The sequence below is a fragment of the Lathyrus oleraceus genome, unplaced genomic scaffold (assembly GCF_024323335.1).
Source record: "Lathyrus oleraceus cultivar Zhongwan6 unplaced genomic scaffold, CAAS_Psat_ZW6_1.0 chrUn0584, whole genome shotgun sequence".
In the NCBI taxonomy this organism is placed as follows: domain Eukaryota; kingdom Viridiplantae; phylum Streptophyta; class Magnoliopsida; order Fabales; family Fabaceae; genus Lathyrus; species Lathyrus oleraceus.
This window is the reverse complement of record NW_026112975.1, coordinates 16,719-40,046: the sequence shown is the minus strand read 5'-3', so window position 1 is coordinate 40,046 and position 23,328 is coordinate 16,719. Positions and strand designations below refer to the sequence as shown.

The 23,328-nt window shown below is 38.9% G+C and overlaps 1 non-coding gene across 1 annotated transcript; it reads right to left on the bottom strand.

The window, feature by feature from the left end:
• Nucleotides 1-2,095: 2,095 nt before the first annotated feature.
• On the bottom strand, nucleotides 2,096-2,202 carry LOC127114559 (small nucleolar RNA R71). The gene has a single exon (XR_007800380.1). It is a non-coding gene; the product is annotated as a small nucleolar RNA R71 (small nucleolar RNA).
• Nucleotides 2,203-23,328: the final 21,126 nt, after the last annotated feature.

Here is a 23,328-nt window from a genome sequence, read left to right as displayed (position 1 = left end):
TCATTTTGCTTGTGTTATGCTTTCTTTTGTGTTGTTTTCAGGTATTTAGCTCTTTCAGGACCTTTTAAGAAGAAACGAAGCAAAAAGACCAAAAAATTAGGGTTTTCGGCAAATATTGTACTCGTGGCGTTCTGCATGGCAGCCGCTATAGGAGAAACCATGACACATCAACCCTCAACCAGGAGGAAACTGCCTAGATCCCATGAACTTCCCCATTTACTCACATGGCGGGCGCCATGGAGGGGTGGTGGGTGCCATCTTTGAATTCCACGTTCCTACTAAAGAGAAGTTGAAGGGCATCCTGGTCTTTGCATGCTGTTGAGTTCCTCTATAAATAGGTCGTTCTAGTTTATTTCCTAAGGATCCAACTTAGTTTACAACACTAAGACTATATTATCATATGTAAAAGCGGCAATCCGTCACATCGAGGGGTTATCGCATCTTAGTGTAATTGAGTTGGAGCACTTTGATTTTGTTGTCGTCTTTATTTTCAAAGTCAAAGGTTTATCTACTTCCTTGTACCAGATTTAAAGCCTCCATTTGGAGCAGGTTCTAATTCAATCGCCTTTTTATTTTACTTGCCATGCTTTACTTTATTTAATTCCTTGTCATGCTTTACTTTATTTAATTCCTTGCCATGCTTTACTTTATTTCATTCCTTGTCATTGTCTTTACTTTATTTGATTTTCTCGCCATTATCTTTATTGCTCATTTTAATTGTTTTGCACGCTTTACTTGTTCTTCATGTCTTACATTCTAAACTTCTTTTCAACATGTTCAATATCGTTGTGTTTGTTTGTAATACCATGTCTAGCTAAATCTTTCAAAGGTTAGAATGTAAGGATCGCGGTTAAAGAGATGTTTCACATATTGCATCTATAGAAATGCTTTAGGGGCTGTTTTGATTTTTAATTTGAGTTTTCTGAAACAAACTTGGTTAGTTTTAACTACTCAAGGAGTGCGAAAGTACCCTGGCTTAGTTAATTAGGAATTTTTTATCACTTTAAGGAAAAACGATTTTTGAAACTGTTTTCAGACACGTTGATAGATTTAAAATCAGGAAACTCCTTGGGTAAAACTTTCCGAATCAAAATCACTTTTCAACTAAGCTTACGAGTCTTATTTCTTAAAAATAGGTTTACTACTTTAGTGTTCTGCCCACCTTTTATAAGTGACAATAAAAGGTATTAATTTAAGGGTAAACTCGGTTCTGAATACGCGAAAGCGACAGTTCCTGTTAAATGGATTCTTTTCAAGAGTAGAAAATATTGTCCATAAGTAGTTCTATTTAGACAATCGAAACATCATTTAACTGACGTGAAATACATTCAAGCCTATCTTTATCTGCATTGTATTTATCATTTTCTTTAATTACTGTTATTTTGTGACATCAATATCTCATTTGTACCGCCTTAGATAAACATCGTAACAATAGTAATCGATAGATTGACGATTTGGTCTCTGTGGGATCGATATTCTTTATATTACTCTGACACAATTCGTGCACTTGTGAATATAGCGATCAAGTTTTTGGCTCCGTTGTCGGGGAACAACTTCGTCAAATTTCGTACCCTGTTGTTACACCATCTAGACTAAGGAATTAGTAGTCAGTAAATGCAAAGAACCCGTAGTACCGGAAATTTAGTAGATCCTTTAGCGGAACCCGAATGTTACACTCGTACACGCCTCTTACTCATCTGAATTAAGAAAGCTATGGCCGAGAATCGCGACCGGAGACCTCTTAAGGAATTGCCCAACCCTCTGATGAGGAACCTAGTTCTAGTATAGTAAACCCTTCACTCCTGCCAACAATTTCGAACTAAAACCATCTTTATTGTAATTAGTGCAACAGAACCAATTCGCGGGTCTCGCTACTGAGAATCCAAATCAACATTTAAAAATCTTCATCCAACTGGCCGACACCTTTAAATCCAACGGTGCTTCACCTTATATGATTCGTTTAAGATTATTTCCTTTCTCCCTCAGAGATAGAGCATGTTCGTGGTTAGATTCACTTCCAGCTAACTCAATAACTACCTGGGAAGACCTTAGGAGAGTATTCCTTGCTAGATATTTTCCTCCTAGTAAAACTGTTGTTCTTGGAAACCAAATAACTAGATTTACTCAAAACCAAGGAGAATCACTTTTTGAAGCTTGGGAGTGATACAAGGAGATATTAAGAGTTTGTCCACACCATGGCCTAGAACAACGGTTGATCGTTCATACCTTCTACAATGGACTCCATTATAACACAAGGATGAGCATCGACGCTGCCGTTGGTGGCGCGATGATGAACAAATCTTACCCTAGAGCCTGTGACCTAATTGAGGGTATGGCCCAAAACCATTACCAATGGGGAACTGAACGAGCATCAGTAGAGAAAAAGGAGACCCAAGGTGGAATACATGAGATAAGTTCTATGGACATGATGCAAGTGAAAATGGATGCTTTAGCCCTTAAGGTCGAACATATTTCTACAAACTCTAACACCACAGCGGTAGTCCACACAGAGTGTGAACTTTGTGGATCTAAAGGACACGAATCGGCGGAATGTAACCTTTTAAACGACTTGAACACCGACCAAGTGAATTACGCCCAAGGTAACCCATTTTCAAACACTTACAACCCTGGATGGAAGAATCACCCTAATTTTTCCTATAAAAACCAGAACCCTATCCAAAACTATGCACCTCAAAGACCACAAGGTTTTCAAGCCCAAAAACCAAATCAACCTATGCGAGTTGTGCCTTAGAAGCCTAACCTTGAGAAGATCATGGAGAACTTTATATCATGCCAGACTCAGCAAAATAAAGAATTCCTAAAGCAGAACATTCACGTAAACGAATTGATAACGCAATTAGGGACTAGGTTGATCAGATAATTACTCATAATAAGATGCTTGAAACCCAGATCTCACAGGTAGCACAAAACCAAGCCCCGCAAACTACACCTGGAGGACAATTCCCTGGACAAACTCAACTCAACCCTCGAGGGCAAGCTAACGCTATTGCACTACGAAGTGGGACCGCTTACGATGGGCCTTATAACCCACAATGAGCGAGTCCAAAGATTCAAAAGAAAATATACCTACCAACCATGGAGAGGAACCAGTGGAACCCGAAAAACAAATAGACCAAGAAGTAGAAGCCAAGGATAAAACTTACAAACCACCACCCCCGTACAAACCACCAATCCCATATCCGCAAAGACTTAAACAAACCAAAATCGATAACCAATGCCAAAAGTTTATAAAAGTAATAGAGAAGCTTCAGGTAGAGATTCCTTTCACCGAAGCCATCACCCAAATTCCATCTTACGCCAAATTTCTCAAAGACATCTTAACCAACAAGCGTAGGCTTGACGATCCCAAACCCTTGGAATGCAACTTTATTTCCAAGAATAACCTTGCTAAGAAGGAGAAAGAACCTGGGAGTTTTTTATACCTTGCATTCTAGGGAGTCATGTGATCGACAAAGCTTTCCTAGACTTAGACGCTAGTGTGAGTTTAATGCCCTTAGCTGTGTGTAAAAGGTTAAACTTAGGAGAATTACAACCAACTAAGATGTCCCTCCAATTAGCTGATAGATCTGTTAAGTATCTTGTAGGCATATTATAAGACATCCCCGTTAGGATTAGTCAACTTTATATCCCGACAGACTTTGTGGTCATGGATATCAAGGAAGACGACGATATCCCTATCCTTTTAGGTAGACCATTTTTTCAACAAACCGGAGCTATAATAGATGTTAAAAGAGGAAACTTAACTTTCAAAGTAGGAGATGAAAAGATAGAGTTTATTCTTTCAAAGTTCCTGATGGCACCAATCATAGGAGACGCATATTACGCGATTGATATCATAGATGAATGCATAAGGGAATTTGATCAAGAAGAACCTATGATTGAACCGTTTTCAAACCCGAATGAAAAGGATGATGAGCTAAAGGAAACAGAACCTCACACTAACGAATGTTTGGCCCTTACTCTAGACGTTTCACCAAACTCTCAAAAACCAGCTCAAGAACTTAAGGAATTACCCAAGAACCTAAGATACGAGTTTTTGGATAAAGAAATGAACCGCCCAGTAATAGTTAGTGCCACCTTAAACCAAGACGAGACAAACCAACTCTTGAATGTTTTACGAAGATACTCCTCTGCCTTAGGATATAACATCTCTAATTAAAAGGTATAAGCCCATCCGTGTGTATGCACAGGATCTCGCTAGAGAAGGATTCAAAACCTTCCAGAGAACATCAGAGAAGAATCAACCCTGTAATGAGTGAGGTGGTAAAGAAGGAAGTCCTTAAACTGCTAAAAGCTGGTATAATCTATCAGATCTCCGATAGTAAATGGGTAAGTCCTGTACATGTGATACCTAAAAAAGGAGGCATCATAGTCGTGCAGAACGAGAAGGGCGGGCATGTGGCTAAACGTATAGAAGGCGGATGGCGTATGTGTATAGACTATAGGAAACTCAATAAGGCAACTAGGAAAGACCATTTCCCCCCCATTCATAGATCAAATGCTTGAGCGTCTTGCCAGACACTCTTACTTTTGTTATGGATGGATATTTTGGATTTTTCCAAATACTCATACACCCCGAGGATCAGAGAAAACAACCTTCACATGTCCTTACGGAACATTTGCTTACAGACGAATACCGTTTGGACTCTGCAATGCGCCAGCTACTTTCCAATGTTGTATGATGTCAATCTTCGCAAATTATCTCGACGGAATTATGGAAGTATTCATGGATGATTTCTCGGTATGTGGGTTTGACTTTGAGAATATCTCATTAATCTTGAGAAAATCCTAGAAAGATGCGTAGAAGTTAACCTTGTATTAAACTGGGAGAAGTGCCACTTTATGGTTAAAGAAGCCATAGTGTTAGGACATATAATATATGAAACAGGCATTGAGGTCGACAAAGCAAAAATAGAAGTGATAGAAAACCTTAACCCTCCTAAGACTGTTAGAGAAGTCCGAAGTTTTCTTGGACACACCAGTTTTTACCGACGCTTTATCAAAGATTTCTCTAAAATAACAAAACCCTGACCTTCCTTCTGATGAAAGATGTTGAATTCATTTTCAATGAAAAATGTATCGAAGCCTTTAATCATTTAAAACAAGCGCTAATTTCAGCACCCATTTTACAAACTCCGGATTGGACTCAACCTTTTGAAATAATGTGTGATGCTAGCGATTTCGCTGTAGGGGCTGTTTTAGGACAAAGAAAAAATAAGAAATACATGTGATATATTACGCTAGTAGAACCCTAGATGTCGCTCAACTCAATTATACGACAACAGAGAAGGAACTCCTAGTTGTAGTTTTTGCAATTGATAAATTTAGGTCTTATCTTGTCGGATCTAAGATTATAGTCTATACAGACCATGCAGCTATCCGTTACCTTCTAAGCAAAAAGGATGTGAAACCTAGGTTACTCAGATGGATCCTTTTTCTACAAGAGTTCGACTTAGATATCCGAGACAAAAAAAGGAACAGAAAACGTAGTGCTGACCATCTTTCCAGACTAGAGCATTTGAAGCCAGACCATTTACCTATAAATGATGATTTCACCTATGACAGATTGATAGCTAAGTTAGATACTGTTCCCCTTGAACCTAATAGAGACAACTTGGAACAGTTTCAGAGATTAGCAGAGTACCATGGTACGCTGATTTTGTGAATTATCTAGCCGCTGATATCGTACCACCTGACCTCAATTATCAACAAAAGAAGAAGTTCTTTAAAGATGTAAGACATTTCTATTGGGATGAACCACTCCTTTTCAAAGGAGGAACAGATAACTCTTTCGACGTTGTGTCCCGGAAGAAGAAGTTAGAAATATCATAGAGCATTGTCACTCTTCACCCTATGGTGGACATTCAAGCACATCCAAGACATACGCTAAGATCCTTCAAGCTGTCTTTATTGGCCACACTATGGTGTGATGTCCATACTTATATTGTCCAATGTGACCGGTGCCAGCACGCTGGAAACATCTCAAGACGCAACGAAGCGCCTTTGAAGAACATCCAAGAAGTGGAATTATTTATTGTTTGGGGTATTGATTTCATGGGACCTTTTCCATCTTTGATGGGAAACAAGTATATTTTGGTAGCCATCGACTATGTGTCCAAATGGATAGAAGCTATAGCCTCACCCACTAACAACACAAGAGTAGTCATCAAGTTGTTTAAAAACAATATTTCCCCAGATTTGGAGTACCACGACTTGTCATAAGTGATGGTGGATCACATTTTATATCCAGGATATTCGATAAACTCTTAAGAAAGTATGGAGTAAACCACAAAGTAGTAACACCATATCATCCCAGACTAATGGTCAAGTGGAAGTATCAAACAGAGAGATTAAGCAAATCTTGGAAAAAAACGGTTTCAATATCCAGAAAAGATTGGTCTGAAAAGCTAACAGAAGCATTGTGGGCTTACAAAACTGCTTACAAAACCCCTATTGGAACTACACAATACCAGTTAGTCTATGGAAAGTCATGCCACTTACCTTTTGAACTTAAGCACAAAGCATATTGGGCCATCAAGACCCTAAATTTGGATTACCTAGCATCCGGCGAGAAGCGAATCCTCGATATCCACAAATTGGAGGAACTCCGCCAGAACGCTTACGAGAATGCCATTATATACAAAGAGAGAACCAAAGCATGGCATGACAAAAGGATTGTGAAAAAGTACTTTAATATAGGCGACTCTGTTCTCCTTTTCAATTCTAGATTACGACTTTTTCCAGGTAAGTTGCTTTCGAGATGGACATGCCCCTTTAAGGTTTCCAAAATCCTCAAATCTGGAGCAGTTGAAATCCGGAACAATTACTGTAATCCGTTTGTGGTAAATGGACAAAGACTGAAGCAATATCAAGGAGGTGACATCCCCACAGAATGCCCTGGCCATACTCTAATCGACCCTCTGGCTCCTACCTCTGATATATAAAGTTCAAATCATCAAGCTAACGACGTTAAACAAGCGATGCATGGGAGGCAACCCATGATTTCTTTTCATCTTTTACTTTCGTTTACTATTATTATATATATATATATATATATATATATATATATATATATATATATATATATATATATATATATATATATATATATATATATATATATATATATATATATATAATATATATATATATATATATATATATATATATATATATATATATATATATATAATATATATATTATATATATATATATATATATATATATATATATATATATATTATATATATATATATAATATATATATATATATATATATATATATATATATATATATATATATATATATATATATATATATACTAACAGTTGCAATATTTGCGATTTCAGGTGTCCTCTGTTGTTAACCTAACTTTTCAGGATGGAGAATTTCGACATTATGCCAGTGATCTTTCGTGACCCAGTAGGAGCAACGCTACGCCATGCTTTCCCAGCGTCCAATGCTACCCACCCGATATCCTGATTCAAGCTGCATGGAAGCATTAGGCATTGAGCCTAGTGTCAGTCATTTGTGCAATCAGCTACAATGGGATGAGTATACTGAAGCGATTCATGTGACTTACATGAACCTCACTTTGGAGTTCTTGAGCTCGCTGAACTACGAGCCCTATGTTGGTCACGCTAGTGATGGTGGCTACATTAATTTTAGGATGTTTGGGACATAATACACCTTCAATCACAAGCATTTCAGTGACTTACTTGGATTTCAGACTACTTATGATGCCTCATCTGAGCTCCCCATGAGCTATTTCCTTAGTAGAGACGTTGAGAAGTTCTGGAGTGACATTACATGTGGAGGTAGCCCTGACCCTTCCATCCAAATCTCTAACAAGATCCATAATCCTGCTTTCAGATGATTATTGCTCACACCTTCCTGGGGAAGAGTGACACTGATACACACGTAAGTGCTGGAGAGATTTTCTTCATGTACTATACTACTCAGTCATGCCCAGTAGCTTGCGGGGATTTTCTGATCGAGAGTCTCTATCTTAATGCTCGCTCCGCTGTGAGTCCTATACATGTTGGAAGCACGGTAACCCATATAGCCTCCGCCATAGGACTTGATAGAAGGCTATTTCACCTAACATCTTACTGCAGTTATACTTTGATGGATATTGACTTCTGTTTGGACTGTGGGCTCATGAGGAGATCTTCTTTCCACCCAGACGAATACGGGCTCCTGATCGAGGGTGAAACTATCCACTACTTTACTTTACCAGACCCTCAGGTAACTTGTGTTTATAATCAGGCCAACTGGGCATATGCCATAGAATGTCAAGGCGAGACAGTAGATGAGCAGAGAATCCACCTGAAGCAAAGCATCATCCAACACCTACCAGAATCAAAGTCCTCACCAATAATCTAAATCTTCAGAGTCCAAGCTTGCATTCTGAGCTTGTTAAGCTTCGTATGGAGATAGCCCAGCTCCGCCAGGAGCTTGCTGACGTTGCTTTGCAGGTCGAAGTGTCAGATGCCACATATGCCACTGAAGCCGATATACTGAACAATGAGATCGCTGACCTTAGACACCAGATTGCAGAGCTCTGAGGATCCGAAGTTGAGGAGACTCCATTATTCCCTGGGCATTGATGATATCACTGACCGAGAGATGCCGTTTGCTTTACTTATTTCCCATTATTTATTATTTATGCTTGTTTTTATTTTTCTTTTTGACTTTATGCTTTTTTCCTTTCCTAGCATCTCTCGACCCGTGACTTATTACTAACTATTCATATATATATTATATTATATATATATATATATATATATTATTACTATTATTATGTTTTTATTTCCTTTTTATTTTATTTTACTTTACTTTTTATTTTGTCATTTATCAAGCTTAATCAAAAAGGCAACATATTATGGAAGCCTATGTACATCTCCCTTTAAAAAATAAGGAAAAAGTTGTAGCCCAAGAAGCAAAAAACAAGCCCAGCCCAAAAATAACAATTTCGGAGCCATGGCAGGCACCACGGCCTTATGCGGGCGCCATGGGGTATGTACATTTAACGGGACATAATCCCTAAATCTCCCATTTTTGTTCTTCAACCTCTCAAAACTCATTTTTTCCTCCTTCCACCTCCATTGAAGTCCACGAAAATTCTCAACTTTATCATTCTAACTCCAACCCATTATCATCCCCAAACTTTACTCATCAATTTCCTCCACCAAAAACCCACTACAATCCCATTTTCACTTTCTTACCATAAAAAACCATTTTCTCTTCATCACCATCAATGGCTGGAATTGAATTCAACAATATCATCCTTCGCGGAGGGAAACCTGGAGAGCGTCAGAACAAAATTTTACAGAAGTTGCAAACACGGGAGATTCTCACCACCAAGTATGTAAATGAGGACTGTTTGTATACTTTAGGGACGTATCATAGTGTTTTTCATATGCTAGATAATTTAGGATTACATGATATTTTGCTAATAAGGAACCCACCTATGATAGGCTGACAAGGGAATTTCTAAGTTCCCTAATTTATATCGTTCATCCTGGCACTCCTAGCACGGTTGGTACCGTATGTTTTAGAATGTTCAATGTTGAATATGAGTACACTACCGATGCCTTAGCAGTTTGTTAGGAATGCCTTACGGAGAGTGTGCCATTTGTGAGACACCCTTAGATGCTGAATGGGCACTCAAAGCCTTTAACTTTTGGAATAGATTATCAAATGTGGCTCTCACTTCTTTTGAAGGAATTTTAGCCTCCACTATTCCTAACCCGACCGTATTGTATTTTTGATATCTTTTGGCATGTACTATTTTTGGTCGAGAAAATTCTAATAAAGTAAATGCTCGCGAGTTGCTATTTTTACAAGGTTGCCTTACTAATCAAAGGATCAATCTTGTTCCTTTTATGCTTGCACATATGTCCGCCATTTTGAAAAAAAAGGAGGAACCATTTATTTTGGTGGATTAATTACTTCTATTGCTAGAGCACTAAATCTCAATGCTGAGTTAGCTACCTTAGAACCACTCCCTCACCGCACCATTAACTTGAAACTTGAAATTTTGAAGGATATGAAATTATGCAAGGTGCGGCGAGCGAGCGGCTATAACCTCATGACCCATGGTGTAGCTATACCGAGTTGTTTTACCTTGCTCTCAGCGTACAGATGTGCGACATGCAAGGAACTGGACATACGATCTCGATGCTCCACCTTTTACCGGTCCTTTGCCACCTAATGTCCCTATGGACGATGGACAAGGAACCGATGATGAGTATGACAGACGCGACCAGTCCCCTGCTCATGATATTCCTACACACACTACATTAACTTCACACGCTGCACCTTCTTCTTCTGACCATTTTGTAGGTACCACTCCCGGTTTTTACATCACTGAGGAGATATGGCACGGGCACCTGGCTCGGGAAGAAAGGCGTGACGCCCTTCTAAATACCATAAACAAACAATTGACTGATAATATGAGTTTTATGGTAGCCTCCCAGCAGCGCACTGAGTAAGCACACCGGACTATCATAGAGTCCTTGCTTGCGATCACTAATCAGCAGCATCGCCGACTACAGGATAATGAGCGGCACTTCGCACTTATCGAGGCCAACCAGGGGTCTCTCTTAGGTCGCTCTAGGCAGCTGCAGGAAGTTCTTAGTACTCGTAACAGGAGTCGTCAACCCAGGCATCCTGACCAGGGCGGTGACGGTACCGGTGATCAACCATAGTTCTCTCTCTTTCAGGTTACTCCTACCCTATCTCATATCGAAACATTGAGGACAATATTCGGTTTAAGTGTGGGAAGAGATTTTATCGCTTTCCTTTATTTTCAGTATGTTTTGTGTGTTTTAGTTGTTTGTTTTTCTTTCAATAAAATAACATGTGTTTGACGAGTCATCTGTGTGGTGTATTCGTACTTCTCCCATTTCTTTAGCCTTACCAAAAATTTGTGAGCAAAGAAAACAGTGTATTTTGAATATTCAGGCTATAAGATAGGTTTATGACAGGATGTAAAATACTTAGGAAAACTTTTTCTAAAATCGATATCGTCTTGACACCGTAGGCTTCATGATTATAAGAGTCGATCCCGATACCCCATATGTTGTGGCCCTAATTTTTGTTCCAAATAAGTCCTTAAGTAATTTGTCATTGCAGTCAGTTCCGACTTAAGCATGCTCTACGTAGGGGACCGATGAAAATAAGTGAATGATCATAAAAATTTCTGCTTTGTTCTCTAGTTGTATGAAATTCCGGGCTAGGTGACTCTCACACGGTTATTTAACCCAGCAAAATAAAGAGGTTGCGAAACATGCAGAAAAAATAATAAAATTTCCATTGTTGGTTGGTTCAGAGGTATCTGGTGCTGAACTTGGTAGTGTGGATTACGATCCAATCCCCCACACCTACAATTGGGTTGAATAAAAGGGCTACACCAACTTATGTACCAGAGCCCCATGCTTAAGATCATAATTACTAACCGGTCACCTTACTATGAGTATGTACGGATAATGGGCTTAATGTGATTGCACCTGAATGAAAAGGACTTGAAGAAGATGAAAAGAAGGCCTAGGTATGGTGGGGTGATATGGATTGATTTGTATAGGAATGAAGCCTATGACCATATTTGTAGAAAGTGTCATTACGATATCCTTAGTTCGATTCGTTAGTACCTATCGATACGTTCCTTGAATGAACTTATAAGTTCTTTTTAGCCTTGAATTAACTCTGGTTGATACTGTTTTTCTTGCATGAGCTATAAAGAGTTTTGCTTGAGTACAAGCAAAGGTTTAAGTGTGGGAGAATTTGATCACACTGAATCACACCGCGTATTTAACTCGGATTACACGTGTTTATTAGGTATTTTTAATCATTTTTCTTGTGTTATGCTTTCTTTTGTGTTGTTTTCAGGTATTTAGCTCTTTCAGGACCTTTTTAGAAGAAACAAAGCAAAAAGATCAAAAAATTAGGGTTTTCGGTAAATATTGTACTCGTGGCATTCTGCATGGCGGCCGCTATAGGAGAAGCCATGACACATCAGCCCTCAACCAGGAGGAAACTGCCACGATCCCATGAACTTCCCCATTTACTCACATGGCGGGCGCCATGGAGGGGTGGCGGGTGCCACCTTTGAATTCCACGTTCCCACTAAAGAGAAGTTGAAGGGCATCCTGGTATTTGCATGCTGTTGAGTTCCTCTATAAATAGGTCGTTCTAGTTCACTTCCAAAGGATCCAACTTAGTTTACAACACTAAGACTATATTATCATCTGTAAAAGCGGTAATCTGTCACATCGAGGGGTTATCGCACCTTAGTGTAATTGAGTTGGAGCACTTTGATTTTGATGTCGTCTTTATTTCAAAGTCAAAGGTTTATTTACTTCCTTGTACCAGATTTAAAGCCTCCGTTTGGAGCAGGTTCTAATTTAATCGCCTTTTTATTTTACTTGCCATGCTTTACTTTATTTAATTCCTTGCCATGCTTTACTTTATTTAATTCCTTTCCATGCTTTACTTTATTTAATTCCTTGCCATGCTTTATTTTATTTAATTCCTTGTCATTGTCTTTACTTTATTTAATTTTCTCGCCATTATCTTTATTACTCGTTTTAATTGTTTTACACGCTTTACTTGTTCTTCACGCTTTACATTCTAAACTTCTTTTCAACATGTTCAATATCGTTGTGTTGTTTGTACTAGCATGTCTAGCTAAATCTTTCAAACGTTAGAATGTAAGGATCGCGGTTAAAGAGATGTTTCACATATTGCATCTGTAGAAATGCTTTAGGGGATGTTTTGATTTTTAATTTGAGTTTTCTGAAACAAACCTGGTTAGTCTTAACTACTCAAAGAGTGCGAAAGCACTCTGGCTTAGTTAGATAGGAATTTTTTATCACTTTAAGGAAAAACGATTTTTGAAATTGTTTTCGGACGCGTTGATAGATTTAAAATCAGGAAACTCCTTGGGTAAAACTCTCCGAATCAAAATCACTTTTCAACTAAGCTTACGAGTCTTATTTCTTAAAAATAGGTTTACTACTTTAGCATTCTGCGCACCTTTTATAAGTGACAATAAAAGGTCTTAATTTAAGGGTAAACTCGGTTCTGAATACGCGAAAGCGACAGTTCCTATTAAATGGATTCTTTTCAAGAGTAGAAAATATTGTCCCATAAGTAGTTATATTTAGACAATCGAAACATCGTTTAACTGACGTGAAATACATTCAAGCCTATCTTTATCTGCACTGTATTTATCATTTTCTTTAATTACTATTATTTTATGACATCAATATCTCATTTGTACCGCCTTAGATAAACATCGTAACAATAGTAATCGATAGATTGACGATTTGGTCTCTATGGGATCGATATTCTTTTATATTACTCTGATGCAATTCGTGCAGTTGTGAATATAGCGATCATCTTTGCCCCTGCGGCGATCTCGACTTCTTCTTCTGAGATGTTTGGCTAGCCGGTAGCTGAGCAAAGCAACGTGATCATCGCATGATGATCATGCTTCTAACGTGCCACAAGGATTCTTGTCAAGATGCGATGTGTATTAACGTGAACTTTCGACGTTTTGGTTGTGATCTCAGACAGTTTCCAGTGTCTGGCACAGTCTGCTTGACTAGCTTGAAGATATGAAGGGAACTTGCCCCTTTCAACTTGCCTTGCCCCAGTCTGTAGGGTATTCATAAGAATTCTCCTCGCAAGGAAACCTTAGGAATGATTATCCCATGACATGGTATGAGTCTGTTTCCTCCAACGTCTGACTCTTGCAATGGTCTGCCCCTGATTAGCCTTTGAAGGACCTGCCCCAGATGTACTGAGTATTGAAGTGTTTTTCCTCCCTGATCAACCAATGCTTGGAGATTTATCTTACACTGACTACTTCTTAAGTCAACATAATCAAAAGATGCCAAGCTCCTGATCCATAGGATTATGAAATGGTCTTGATTCGTGTCAGCACCAACGATCAAGTGCCTCTTGAATTGCCCTTGTTGGAATTTTCTCGACGTCATGTACTGACTGACAGTTAAGAATTGTTATTCAAGAAATGGTGTTTTTAATGCAATAGTTATGCAAGTTTTTGAAAAAAACAATCATTCGTTTTGGGAGTGTCATGGTAGTGTGTGGCGAGTGGATCATGAGTCCAAACGCGCGGTACCAATTTAACTAGCGTGTGAGTGATGCAGTGAGAATAGAATATTAGCAAATCTCTAGGAGTCAGCGCAACCTTGCTGTAGTATGCTTTCAGAATAAACCCTACTTCAATTAGGTCTTTTGAAGGTTGTAACGTGGCTTGGTTCACAGTTATTGAAACGAAAGGATATAAGGCTCAAATTTTATTTTAACCCACCCCTTCTTCAGGATGATCTTCAATCCTACGTTCAACTAATTCGACACATACTTTACTTTTATGAGAGTTTAGCAGTGTAAGCTCCCTTGAAATGCCAGTAATCCTATTTTGTTTTCATGGATATTGTTGACCCTTTGATTTTGGTATAGCGGTCACCGAATCTTGTTTTGTCTTGTTGAGGATTCTCATTGTCTCTTTTGATTTTTGTTTTGATCCCTAACTTTTGCATGGACCGCTTGTTGAAGCTTTAATCCATCGGGATTGCCCCGGTTTTTGCCTAAGTCTCCTTTTAGGGTGTTGGACTTAGCGGGCTCTTTCTTTGATTTTTTTTTGGGGAAATTGTGACTTCCAAGTCATTGATCATTGAAGAACAACCGACATAAAATTTGGATTTGTATGGTTCCTTCGACACTTCAGGATGTGTGCGAAGAATATCATGTGATTGATCCTTGTATGGGATATTTCATCTTGTAATTTGAATGCGTAGTCAAATCAATTGAACACTACCCTGCCCCAGGTTAAGCGTAAGGGTTTGTAGATCTGTAAGAAACTCATACTTCTAGGCTCGAAGTGGTGACTAGGGATTAACTCCTTATGTCTCCAGTGTTTGGGGTTTTGAAACAATTTCTTTACATCATTAGCAAGATTTTATCCAAAAGCATTCAATCAACAATTATGAGTATTTTGTTTTCGTCATCCTCCTTCCAACATTTACTAACAATAGTGTGATAAAGAAGGTGAAGTGGAAAAGTATGTGTTTGTGCTTTGTAAATGCGATAATATGAGTGAATATGAAAAGATTGATTCAAAACATGCATAATCATCCCATTAATAAGACTAAATACAAATAACAATGTTTTAAAGCATACAGTGCTTAGACAAACAAGAACAAATTACAAGAATGCGAAACGGTAAAAATGGCATAATGATTGCCTTCATTCAAAGAAACGGGCCTTCATCTCTTGATTCTTCGTTGGGAATTGCTCTGCTTGTTCAGGCCGGTGAGAAGCTTTATCTTTGAGCTTCACTCTGCTCCGCATGCGTCGGCATGGGGTTTGTTGCAACATTTGGCCTAACTGGCATGAAAGAAACTGCCTTACTGTCAATCAAGTCCAAAACCTTATGTTTGAAGGCCTTGCAATTCTCCACTGTGTGCATGGGGCACCCATATTATACTCGCAATGAGCATTGGCATCATAGCCTGGTGGATATGGTGGAGTTGTAGGTGTTAGCTCCTTTAAGACAATTGATCCATCCTTTAGTAGGTAGGGGAGGATCTTGCTGTACGGTATTGGCAGAGGATCGAAATGTCTTTCTGGCCTCCTTGCTCTCTGCTGATTAGGTTGACGTTGTTATGGAGCACGTTGCTGTTGATTCTGATATTGCTGCTGGTAAGCTGGCTGCTGATAGGCTAACTGCTCGTAAGCTAGCTGTGATGTTATTGTTCATAGGGTTATTGATATGATGGCTGATATGGTGTCGGGATGACAGCGGCAGCCTGATGGTAAGGTACAGGAACATATGGATGTGTCCTATATCCTCCTCCTCTTATTATAGCATTGGCCTAACCCTCTGGCTTCTTTGGGAGATTGGGATAGGGTTTCTTCACCCCACCTGAAGCATTGGCGGCGGCAAGGTAACTTTCCTTTCCTGATCTGGCTCTCAATCCGTTCCCCCACAGAAATAACCTCGGCAAAAGTTGGGAAGCTGGATCCTACCATTTTTTCCATGTATTGGGTATGCATAGTTCCCATAAACATATCAATCAGTTCCTTATCGAGGAGAGGAGGTTGGACACGAGCTGCAAGCTCTCTCCCCGTTGTGCATACTCCTTAATTGACTCATTGTTGCATTGAGTCATGTCTTGCAATTGGGTGCGATTGGGCGCTAGATCAGTGTTGTATTGATAATGCCTAAGAAAGGCTTCAGCGAGGTCTCTCCATGACTGGACCTATCCTCTCTTTAATTGCATATACCACTCCAAGGATGCCCCACTAAGGCTATCTTAGAAGTAATGAATCAGGAGTTGATCATTGCTAATGTGGGCAACCATCTTGTGGCAATAAGCTCTGAGATGAGTTCTAAGGCAGCTGATCCCTTTGTATTTGTCAAAGTCCGGGACTTTGAATTTTTGCGGAATCACGAGGCCTGGCACCAAGCACATATCGACAACGTCCAAACCGGGAGTAGTGTGAACCTCCAAATACTTGAATTTTTCATCCAGAGCATGTCTCTCAACAACTGGGTCTAGGAGACCTCCAACAACGGGCTAGACGGGTTGTGGCATGAAGAAAACGTCATACAGATCTTCATCACCCATCACAGATCCGTGTCGAGCAGATGTAGCAGAATGCTCATCGGGGTTCATGTTGACTATGGGAACAGGAATAGGGATAGGTCCTCCTTTAGGATGGGAAGGATTACCATCAAGGTTAGTTAATTCAGAGATGCTACGCGATGGCGATCCAAACTGAGCAACAACTCTTCTGGCTTCGGTGCTAGTCTCAGCATCTTTCTCCTTCTGGGCCAAGAGTAACATGGTCTCAAGCAGACGATCCATCTTAGCCTGCATAGAGTCAATATCTGTCCTCATCGAAACCTGGTTTGCTTCAAGTTGTTCGAGTGTCATCTTGTAGTTGCGACGTGTCTTGTACCGGTGTCGAGTAGTCAGCGTTATTGGACAAAGGGTAGAATATGGTGTAAGTTCTTGTTTCTGGACAATTATATGCAATGCATGTTGATGATATGCAAAAATGCATGAAATTTTGCCATGTTTTTTAGCAAAGAAATACAAATACTCAAGATCATTCACATGTCGGGTACGTAGGATAATAGGAAAGAAGCCCGGGTTCCTTTGATTACTAGAAATTCCCAAGGGTAGGTTCTAAAGTTATGTTTTCAAGGAAGAAACTTAGACTCACAGATCATGTTCAACACTTCCTCGCTATAATGGGCTGGCCACATCGTGATGAAAACTCCAAACAGATCTACTCTAGGTGGAGTCTTCGTATTGTCCCAATGAGGTGTATACCCCTCGGTTCAATACTACACAACTCTGGGTTCTAAGTTCTTCTCGAAGCTCGGGTATGAAGCTAATCTCACACCATACATCAAGTCCCATATCAAAACATCAAGACAAATTACATACAACACAAGCAATCAGAATAAGATACATCGAAACAGCATGGAAGAAAAGAATATCTTTAACGTTCATAGCAAAATCAGACTAAGCTAGGATAAACTCTGTCTTGCTTGGAGCAGGTCCCCAGCAGAGTCGCCATCTGTCGCACCTCAAAAAATGCAACCCTCGCGATGGATGCGGAAAAAATTAGTTTGAGCAGAGTCGCCACCGAACTTTATTTATTCCAATGAAGGAATAGAAAATATCGATAAAACCTTTTAGAAAATAGAATAATGGTCGTCGCAACCATATGCGGGTTCGGGAGTCGATTACACAAGGGGAAGGTATTAACACCCCTCACATCCGTTGTACTCAACGGGAACCTTTTAGTCCAATTTACTATTTGAATGTTATTCGCTTTCTTCGAGTTATAAGGATTGATAATAAAGATGGATGAACACCTCAGAAGGAGAAAGGGGAGTTTTTTATTAGTGTGCTCGCCAAGATCTCGCAATCTCGTGCCTACGTATTCTTATAGTGCAAAAGGAAATCAGAGCATTCGTAGTTCGGGGACTATGATTAGTTGTGTTTTTTAATGAACGACTATTTAGATCGCGTTCTAAAGGCTAAACTTCGGCTTGTCTACTCTAGGCGGAGGCTTAAGCACTAGTTTGTTGCGCACATTAAAAAGGATTAAATAGTGTTCTTTGTGGTGCACACCAATCATTCAACTCTTATAAGGAATAATAAGGCGACCGCCTTCTACTCTTTTTTCCGTTCGAATTATTTTTGAAAGTTTATTTGTGGAAGTCGAATATGCGCGGTAGTGAGGCGTACGCCTCCAACTTGCTCATTCAAGGAACAATATGGTGTGCTCCACTCGTTCCTTTATTCAAGTTTATTTAGCATGTTTTAATCGGAAGTCGATAATTTGAGCAATATGGCGAGCGCCAATCATTCAATTATGTCAGAGATGGTGAAGCGAACGCTTCCCATTCTTTTTCGTCCGAAGTTTAAATTGTAAAAATATTTATTGATTTGGGAAAATAATTTTGAATTTGTACGATTAAGGTTTTAATCGGATGACGAGAATTCGATCAATATGGTGTACGCCAATTATTCGAACAATCGAGAGATAGTGAGGCGAACGCCTCCCATCCTTTTATCATCCGAAATTCATATTAAAAGGGCTTAGAACTTGTATTAATTTGAACGAAATTTGTGATGGTGGGTTAAAGGTTGTTGGGACTGTGAATCGGTGGTGAGTTCGTCGGAAATTTTGTTGTGGTGGTTATGTCGGTTGAGGGCATGGTGGGTGCACGTTGTGATTTAGGGAGAACGACGACGGCGGTGATGTGGTTTTCGACCGCAGAAGTTGTGCGGGTTGGAGAGGGTGGTTGAAGAGGAAGATGAATCGTTTTAATTTTCTTTGTTTTTTGTTTTTTTGATTCACAGAGAGGTTATGAGTGGTTAGAGAGAGTAGAAGTAGTGGGAGAGATAAGAGAAAGACGCGTGTGAGAGAGAGTGGTTCCTTTAATTTTTCTCCCTCTGCCTTTTCACCTTCAGCCAGCCATAAATTGGAAAAGTGGCCACTCCTTAATGGGTGGGTAGAGAGAAAATTATTGTGGTCCCGAGGGATGCGTGAGTGTGAATCATTTCTTTAATTTTCTTTTCTTCTTTTCTTTTTTTTTTACCATTGGAGAAAGAAGAGTATTTTCAAGATTTTTATTTCTTTTTATTTCAGCTTTTTCTTTAATTGTGAGAGAGAGTAAGTGAAAAGGTTTGTTTTATTTATTTAGTTTTTAATAATAAAAAAAATCAAATAAAATCCATTAAGATTTTCTAGTTGTCCATTAAGATTTGCTAGCTGTCCCAAGATAAGAGGAAATCCTTCTTTGATTTTCTTAATTCTTATTTATCTTAAATAATATTTTGATTGGATAAAAGGGAAAAGTGAGGATAATGCAGGTGGGCCTTTGATTAAATTCGAATTGATGATCCAGATTGAATTAAAGAAACACAAAATGGTTTAAAATGTCAAAGATGCCCCCTTCTAGAAGCTTTAATTAATTTAAATGAGATTAAATCAATTGAAACAACTAAAAGTCACAACTTCTAAAATGAATATGGTAAAAAAAAACAAAGACATGAAAATTTCTATTTATTTAATTCGAATATTTTGGCGAAAGAATAAAATTAAAATGACTGGAAATGAATAAAAGTCGGGCGAAAATTTGCTCGAAAAATTAAATCGGTCACATTGAAATGATCAGCACAAAATATACTTATTGAAAAAATACAGCATTTATTTAATTTCGAAATAAATTTTCACCGGTTAAAAGGCTCCGGCGGGTCAAAACTCAACCGAAACATTCACTGAAAAATATAACGAGCACACCATGTTAAACTACGTGAACCGTAGATTAATAATACTGGCATCTGCAATTTTAAAATTTGAAACTTTTTACTCGTTGGTTTTGCACGTTCTTGAGAAATGATTCAACCAATTTGTTTGTATTTTCAATAATTTATTCCGACTGATATTTTAGGTATTATTTATGATGAAATGCATGTCGCTGTGCATATGATGTAAATTGAAAAATGAAATCAAATTTACGAAAGTTTAAAAGTGTCTGGACAAAATTGGGGTATGACACCAATTTTATTCTTGGGTTCAAATTTCATCCCTTTTTGGAGTCAAACCACATTATCCTTTGGTTCATATCACACATTTGGTCTTTTAGGGTTGTAACGTGGTCTGGTTCACAGTTTTTTTAAAACAAAAGAATAAAAGGCTCAAAATTTAATTTCAACCCACCCCTTCTTCATGATGATCTACAATCCTACGTTCAGTTAAATTGACACACGCATTCAACTTCCAAGAGTGTTCGAAGGAGGAATGGTGAAGATGAAGATTCAAGATGATTTTCTTTTGAAGTGGCAGTCACCTTATTTTGTTTTTGTTGAGGATTTGATGACCTTCTTTTTGTTTTTGATCCCTAATTTTTCCTGGACCACTTCCTTGAAGCTTTCGGTCCATCGGGATGCCCTGATTTTTGCCTAAGTCATTTTTTGGTGGTGTTCGACTTAGCGGACTTTTTTTAAGGATTGTGACTGCCACGTTTTTGGTGGATCAGTGTCAACCAACACAAATTTTAGCCTTCCTCAGCTTCTTCGACATTTCAAGATGTGTGCGTAGAGTAGCGTATGGTCGAACCTCTTTGGAGGGTGTACAAATGGATAAATTCTCTTTGAAGATCGAATGCACGGTCAAACTATATGAACACAACTACCCTGCCCCAGGTTATTATGATAAGGTTTTAGATCCTAAAGAAACACCATCTTCTAGGCTCAAAGTGGTTGACTATGGATTAACTCCTTATCTCTTTAGTGTTTGGGGATTTGAAATAGTGCCTTACATCATCAGCAAAGTTCTCTTTGAAAGCACACAACAAAAATTATGGGTAATGGTTTGCATCATCCTCCCTCCAGTCTTTGCTAAAATAACAGTTTGATCAAGAAAGTGAATGAGTGTAAATATTTTTATTTTTTTGTTTAATATAAATGGAAAATGAGTGAATACGAATGGATTAATTCAAAATGTATGATCACTTCATTAATATTACCATTAAAAGAAAACAACAATGCTTAAAAGAAAAAAAACGTTTAACATGCAAAGAAAATACAAAAGAAATGCTGAAACATCCAAATAATTACCAGTGTTGAGGACGATCCTTTCTGCTTGACTTGTTGTCTCTAGGAAGTACCTTTTGAAGTCTTCGAACTCATTAGGGTAATGGACCATTCACCACATTAGGGTCACGAAAGTCAGTTTCCCCTTAATGATCATATGTTTCACTTCTTCTTGGAAGACATTACACTCTTCAATTGAGTGCCCCACTACTCCATCAGGAAACTCACATTGGACATCCGGGTTGTACGAAGGAGGGAATGGAAACTTCATGGATCTGGTCTCTCTAGGATATATCAACGAGCTTTGAACCAACTGTGACCGCAACTGACTATACATCATTGGGATCAGGTCAATCTAGAGAGTCTCTCTTTCTTGTCAATTTGGAGGTCCACGTGAATTCTGACGCCGATGTTGATTGTTTGGATTTCGAGCTCGATGGTTTTGGTGTTGAAGCTGACGTGGAACCTGAGTTGGATGATCCGAAGGACCTTTACATAGTTGCTGATACTGAGGATCGGGAGGTAATGTTTGTTGGCATTGAACAGCCGCTGCACATGGATGCTGATAGTATGACACCAGAGGTGGAGCTTCTGGAGCTTGATGAGTGTCTCATATTGCATTAACTTCTTCCTTTTCCTCTTGGTAGTTGGAAAGGGATTCGCTTTCAGTGCTCTGGCTACTTGAGGTGCCTTGGAATCTTCCACTCTTGAGGCCTCTCTCAATGCATTCTCCAACTTTCACCAAGTCAGAGAAACCTAATGACGCACTGCCTATCAGTCTTCCATAGTATGGACCTGACAGGGTATCCAAAAACAAGTAAACCATTTCTTTCTCTAGAAGCGGTGGATGAACACAAGCTTCTAACTCTCTCTATCTTTGGGCATATCCTTTGAAGGATTCACTGTTGTCTTGAGATAACCCTTGCAATTGTATACGGGTGGGAGCCATGTCCATGTTGTATTGGTAATGCTTTAGGAACGCCATAGCCAAGTCTTTCCAAGTGTGGATGTGGCTTTGCTTTAGTTGCATACGCCATTCCAATTATGCTCCACTGAGACTGTCTTAAAAATAGTGAATCATTAGCTTATCATCGAGAGCATAAGAGGTCATTTTTAGGAATAACATCACCAAATGGTGCTTTGGGCAACTATCCTATTTGTACTTCTGAAAATTGGGTACTTTAAACTTGGGGGGGATAACCATGTCAGGCACTAAACACATGTTTAAAGCATCCAGATCAAAAGCATCATTCCTTTATATAGCTTTAAATCTTTCATTTAGCACACAATACTTTTCAACAATTTCAACGACTCGAGGGTCTTTGATTCTCTTTACTGGGATTTCCCCTTGGGAATTTGGCTATGAGAATTCAAAACTGTGATACTCAACAGCGTCATGAGGTGAGAAATGCACATCTAGGACAATGAGATTTTCCTGAATATAAGGGTTCTCAACAGGGATTCGAATAGGCTGAGATTGAGATTAACTGTTCACTTAAGGTGGAATGACGTTCTCAGTGACACCAGTCCGTTGAATGTTGTCCTCTCTCTTTACCAAAGTTATCATAGCCTCCACAAGTTGGTTCAACTGATTTTTCATCAAATAAACATCTTCTCTCGATGAAAATTGGTTTTGATGTCCAGGGTCCATGATCTTTTAAGAGTTGCTTCTAGTCTGATATGCGTGTCAGGAAATCAGTTGCGGGTTATAGACAAAGGATGGATGAGGTTTTTAATGATATGCAATACAGGCCGATGAATGCACATGCAATGGTATGTGAGTAGATGCAATGTGATGCCATGTATTTTTTATTTATTTTTGGTACACAGGTTCAAAAGTATGAGGTAATAGATGAATCTTATTTCTTTCCAAAATGGGGTTCTCATTGGGTATGATCTAGGATTTTTGTTACAAAGGACCCCCAAAGTTACGGATTTACAAGAATGTTTGACACTTACGGCAAATGCTTCTCGATCGTCAACTCCATTAAGGGAATCTATTCTGGGTGAGGTTATCATACCTACCCTTACGAGGTATCCACCTCGGGAGTCCGCACTATGCAACCATCGACTTCGGTTCTAGACAGGGTACTCAGAGTCATGGATTCACAAGACTGTTTGCCGCTTACAGAAAATGCTTTTCGGGCATC